The following is a 6,000-nucleotide window of genomic DNA, read 5'->3' on the forward strand; positions in this document are numbered from 1 at the left end:
GAGAAATTAACTTGTCATGTGAGCTTCATCCTGTGTATTAACTTCAGCCATTCATCTACAGGTGGCAAATCTCTGGGTCCTCAAATTCTGGGAAAATGTTTCCAATAATGCTAATATCTTCCATGTTTGTGAGGTTTTTTTTTTGTTTTTTTTGTTTTTTAAGATTTAATGTGTACCCTTGGAAGGGGTGGGAGGTCACCACTTTTGATGTTTCATCTGTGTGGAAGGAATGTAATTGGTGTAACTCCTGACCTCTTCTACCTCTTTATTAGCTCTTCCCCAGGGGAATAATTTATTTCATGGGTAAATTTGAAATGTAAATACCTGGGTATGCTCTGCTCAACTTGTCTTCTTCCTCTCTGCAGCTAGTGGTTCACAGGAGTTCCAGTTGTGCTCTGTTCTCCAGGGATGCTCTGCTCCACCCCTGCCCAGGGAAGCCAACCACGGTCCAGTACTACCTGGGGAGAGTACCTCTGCCCAATTCTGCCCAAATCTGGGGTTCCTCAGAAACTCACAATATACATCCCATTAGATCTGCTGTTGACTAGATGTCCCATTAGCTGTCTTCAATACACATGCCTCAAACGCAAGACTATCTGAATTCTTATATTTGAAGTCTTTTAGGGCAGGATTTTTGGACAGATCCAGCAGGCAGAAAATCAGTAAGAACAGAGCTGAACTCAGCACCACCACCAATCAACTGGATATGATTGATATCATAGACTACTTCATCCACAACAGCAGAATACACACATTCTTCTCAAGTTCACATGGAACATTCACCAAGATAGACCACATTCTGGGCCACAAAGTACACCTCAAAAATCTAAAAGGATAAAAATCATACCATGTTTGTTCTCAGACCACAGTGGAATTAAACCAGAAATCAGTAACAGAAAGATAACAGGAAAATCCTAAACTATGTAGAGATTAAACAACACACGTCTAAATAACACATGGGGGTCAAAGAAGAAATCTCAGGAGAAATTTAAAAATATTTTGAATTAAATGAAAATGAAAACACAAGTTATCAAAATCTGTAGCAAAATTCTGATGCAGATGTAGTGAAAGCAGGATTTTTAGTTGTATTTAGTGGGAGGAATAGGGAAAGTATGTTTACTCCATCTTCCTAGAAGCTGGACTCCTCAGCTGAAATCTTTTAGCCAGTTTTATTTTATCTAGAACAAAATCTGAAGAAACTGTACCATTATGAGATGACCACAATTTACACTCAAATTCCATTTAACTTCAAAGCCCAAATATTTTGATTTCAAAACAGTTCTGACCAAATATGTGAAAGTCTATCCTAGGTAGGATTGCATTAAATCTATATAGATCTAGTTGGGAAGAACTGACATCTTGATAATATTGAGTCTACCTATCCATGAACATGGAAACTCTCTCCATTTATTCAGTTCTTCTTTGATTTCATTAGTCAGAGTTTTGTAATTTTTCACAAATAGATCTTGCACATATTTTGCTAGACTTGTATCTAGGTGGAGGGAAGAAGGCAGACCAGCTAGGAACCTTGGGACCAAGGAGACAACATGGGGGTGAGTTCCCTGAGTTTTCCTTGCTTTGTATACCCCAGACATTGAGCCAAAGAAGCCAGCAACCCGGAAACACTAAAGGCCACAGACACAAACAGCCCCCAGCAAAACTCTGATCTCTCTAAGAAGGACCAGGAAAGGGCCAACCTAACAAGACAGAAAACTGTTAGACAATAGCCACTCTGCTGCAGCCAAACACACAGAAAATAAACATGGTTTCATTGCTACCTTCACCAACAAAGTGGGGAGCCTAGACTTCCATGCTTGCCAGGCTGTAACGAGGCACCCTCCCTCCACTGGGCTGAGAAGGCCAAGTAGGGAGCTTGCACTTGGGTGTCAGAAGAGGCCTAGAGGGGAGTCAGGACTTTCGCCATCCAGTGATAACAAGGCCACCCCTCCTCAGGGTTAGTGGACACCATGTGAGGAGCTGGAACACCCTTCCCTCCTCAGCAGTAATGAGGGGGCCCCCTCCTTGGGTGTCAGTGCAGGCCGAGTGGGAGACCTGGGCTTCTACTCTGCCTGCAGTAACAAGGCAGCAACTCCTTTTCCTGGCCAGAGAAAGCCCTCTAAAACAGAAGGTATTCATTAAGATCCAGTCTCAAAACATAATGTGAAACGTCCAGGTTTCATTCAAAAATCTCTTGTCATATAACAGGGATTTCAATTGTGTAGTTACTAAAAATCTAAACCAGGAAAAGTAATGTCAAGAAATTCTCATGTGACTGTTCAAGTAAGTATGTAATCTTATAAGTCATTTAGAGTGGAGAAAAATCCAAGCAATTTTAGTCATTGGCTATTTATTTTAATGTATCTCAAGAATGCTAATAGAAGCAGATAAAGCCTTATGATTATTAAGCCCTGAACTTGATGCTGTGTGGAAAGCATAAGAGCCAGAGCCCTGGTGATGGGAGCTTGGAAGGAGAATTCTAGGAACAAGGTTACCCAGAGAACTATGAAGTAGTGACCTTGAATTATGAGACTAAAGAGTCCAGAGTTACAATGGAGCCCATAAACTGAAATTTTTCTAAAAATACCTGGGAAATAAAGCTAGCAAGATTCTTGGAGGTAGGAATCATGTTTAGCTTTTACTGGGGAAGTGTTTTATGCTTTCCTAAAGAAGCAGATCATCTATTTAGTTGCCCATGTCCATAGAAATTAAAACTGCTTTAAAAGATCTTAGATGTTTCCATCTCTAGTGTATATTGTTGTTGATCATGCCACAGAGTTGGGGGTGACTTTTGAAAATCTTTAAAAATGGAAAAGATGACATTCTTAAGTAAAGAAAATAAAAAGTACTGCTAATTCCTTAAGTAATTTATTGTACATCCCTCTTCTCCTGCAGGTCCAGCATTCTTTAGCATTCACATATCTGTAAAAGGGGCGTGAGGAATGAATAGTTTGTTTAATTGTGTAACCGAGTTTGTCTTCCTTTGATTCCTGAGTGTGTTTACTTAAGGGTAAGGAGTAGCTGAATGTTCATGGAGGGGCTCTATAGAGGGGTATTTGAAAGAGCAATGGTTTACGTAAGCTGTGGTTTCTGCAGACGCTTCTGCCCACCCAGAACGCTCTATCAAACCTTCACGCTTGTTCTCCCCGAGATGAGCCTTCCTGAATTTACCATATAACTTTTAATGAGTGACCTATTTGCAAAACTCTCTTCCAGATTGGCAAATACGAGTTGATAGAAACTTTCTTCTTGAAACTTCTTTTTCCTTGTATTTCCCCTGCTGAACCTTACCAAGGTGGGAATCACACACACACACACACACACACACACGCACCATACAGCATAAAATCTTAAGCAAAAAGCCAAACCAAACCAAAACCAAAACACACAACCTCCCCCCTCCAAAAAAAAAAAAAAAAAAAACCACCCAGCATTCACAGCAGCAGTCTACAGCACTTTTGTACTGTGATTTCAGAATGAAATGAATGAGGCACATTAATTTTTAAAAATAGTATCTACTTTAGCGAACGTGGGCATTCTAGACATAAAACAAAAGTTTCCTATTAAATGCTAGAGATCACCTAATTGTCCAAGTAAGGACAAAGTGATACATAATGATACTTAGAAGCAAAAGGAATAAAGACTTAAGTTTAAATGTTTATTTAAAGTAAGCTACTAGAATGCATCAATGCTACTCTCCATCTTTTAAGACAATTTTACAAATAGAGGAAATGTTTTATTACTTGTTCACACAAAGCAAATCCACCCAACCCTCAGTGTTTTTTCCTTCTCATTGTTTGCTTTGTCTTTCCTCTGGAATCTACATACAAGATGTAAACTAAATTCAAATCTGAATGAATGAAGACTAAAATATGAAAAAATGATTATTCAATTATGTTGAATTAGTAGATCAGTCATTATTACAACTCCCCAAATGTGCATGTTTATGAGAGAGAGCAGCACAATAAAAACAGGGTACTTTCTGAGATTCTTTTTGTTGTTGTTACTGTTGTTTAGATACTTTTCAACTATTGAAACCCCAGCAAACAATACCAGTTTAGTTTGACTATGTCATTAAAAGCTGTAATGTTCTGAAGAAAACCCACTCTTTTCCCACATACTCTTTAGAGAATAAGAATAAATACTTTTTCAATGAGAAACTCATGTCCCCTATAATTAGAAAACTTCAATGCTCTTTTAAAAAATTCCAGCAAAATTTAACATCATTTTATAAATTTTTGGAAAAAAAAATCACTCCTAATCTCATGACCTTAATACAATTTTCATTTTGACACTTTCCTCCCAGGTCCTGACTCCACGCAGAGTTGCCACGAATTTTCAGGCAAGTCGTGTTCTCTTTTTTTCTAAAAAAGGTTTTACCCTAAATTTTATTTCTATACAATTGTCATAATTATCATTTGTAATAGTTTTAATAATCTCATTTATGGGAATTTATCACGTGGCAAAAATTCAACTGAAGAAAAAATTCTTTATAAAGACGTTCATGACAGCTTTATATGTAATAATTAAATGATGAATACAATCATTGTCCGGCAGTGGTAAATCACAGCCTATAAACTGTATGGAATATGACATCAGTGCTTTTTCCAACAGTAGCCAAAAGGATGAAGATTCTGATCATGGTTCTTTGGTCAGCTCCAGGGACCCTAATGGTCAAGCTGACTGTCACAGCAGGCTGAGTAATCTTACGGCAGTGCCTTCTGTGTTATGTCTCGAACAAAGAACTTCACTTGACAGACAGAATGGGAGGAGAAGACTAACGAATAAGGGAGCCCCAAGGATGGCCCAACCATTCATTGGCCTGTAGAGCAAAACAGAAGCGAAATTCGCCCCCAAATTTGGCAGTGCTACAAGCAGAAATGAGTTGACAAGTTGTAGACTTTATTCTTTCCCATCAAGCTCTTATATAAGGAAGCACTATTGTGCTGAGCTGACCTAGGTCACCTGGCTCTGAAATCCAGGATAGGAGAAAATAACCTGATAGGAAAAGACATTGTGTGGAGGGGCTGGATTAAACTGCATTGAAACCCTGGATGCAGGCAGCCTGGGTAGGGCTGTTCCCATATAGAGCAAAATATTCAGCTCCCAGTGCAAACTGGAAATGTTCTTCAGCAGAAAGAGCCAAGGTTGTGACCGATGCCCGTGATACTGTGGCAGTCCTGATCTACCTCCACAGCAGGACTACATCAAATTGGCTGGGCAAATTGGAACGCTGGATTTTTGTTGGATAACGTTGTCCCATTGGAAATATACTTAAGAAATGTTTTAACTTAACATCATATCTTTAACAAAGAACCCTCACAATATGTCAAAATTAAGCTGAAAATAAAAATGAATCAGGGTTTTCATGAATAGGTTTGCTGTTCATCAATACATCATCAATAAACGTTCTATTTCACTTATTTAGGATAAGTTAAAGGAAAATGTCTTACATTTTGCCATACTTATTTTGAAATAAGACATCAAAATAATTGCAAACTTTTCCTTAGTGTAATGAGATGATAACCTAAAATATTAATCTATACTTCTTTCCTTGATCTGCCTGTGAGTCATACCATGTGTTCTCTAGCCAGGCAGCAGGGAAGGTAGTACTAAGTGTTCTCAGCGCCTGCTTATTAGAACAGCAATGCCAGGACTATCAAGTAAGGGTCTTGACTAATAAAAGAAAAGTCAATTTTAGTTTCATGTTCTCAAATGCACATATGACATTCATGGCAGGGACAGTAGTTGAAGATAAAAAGATTTTGAGTTGTAAGAAAATCAGTGTCAAAAATCAGAACTCTGAAGGACCCAAGTATAATAACCCTGTGACACAAACAAGAGGCATAGAAGAATATTGGACAGATCCAGGTAACGCCCCAGCCCCAAGACTAGATAAAGTTGCTACAGTTGGGGGCGATGAAGAGAGTCGATAAGAGAGGATGCATGGTGAGGGGATACATGTAGTTGTAGTTCATCCCTTGATGATTTTTGCATCAGTCT

This window comes from Eschrichtius robustus, chromosome 18 (genome assembly GCF_028021215.1).
Source record: "Eschrichtius robustus isolate mEscRob2 chromosome 18, mEscRob2.pri, whole genome shotgun sequence".
Taxonomy (NCBI): domain Eukaryota; kingdom Metazoa; phylum Chordata; class Mammalia; order Artiodactyla; family Eschrichtiidae; genus Eschrichtius; species Eschrichtius robustus.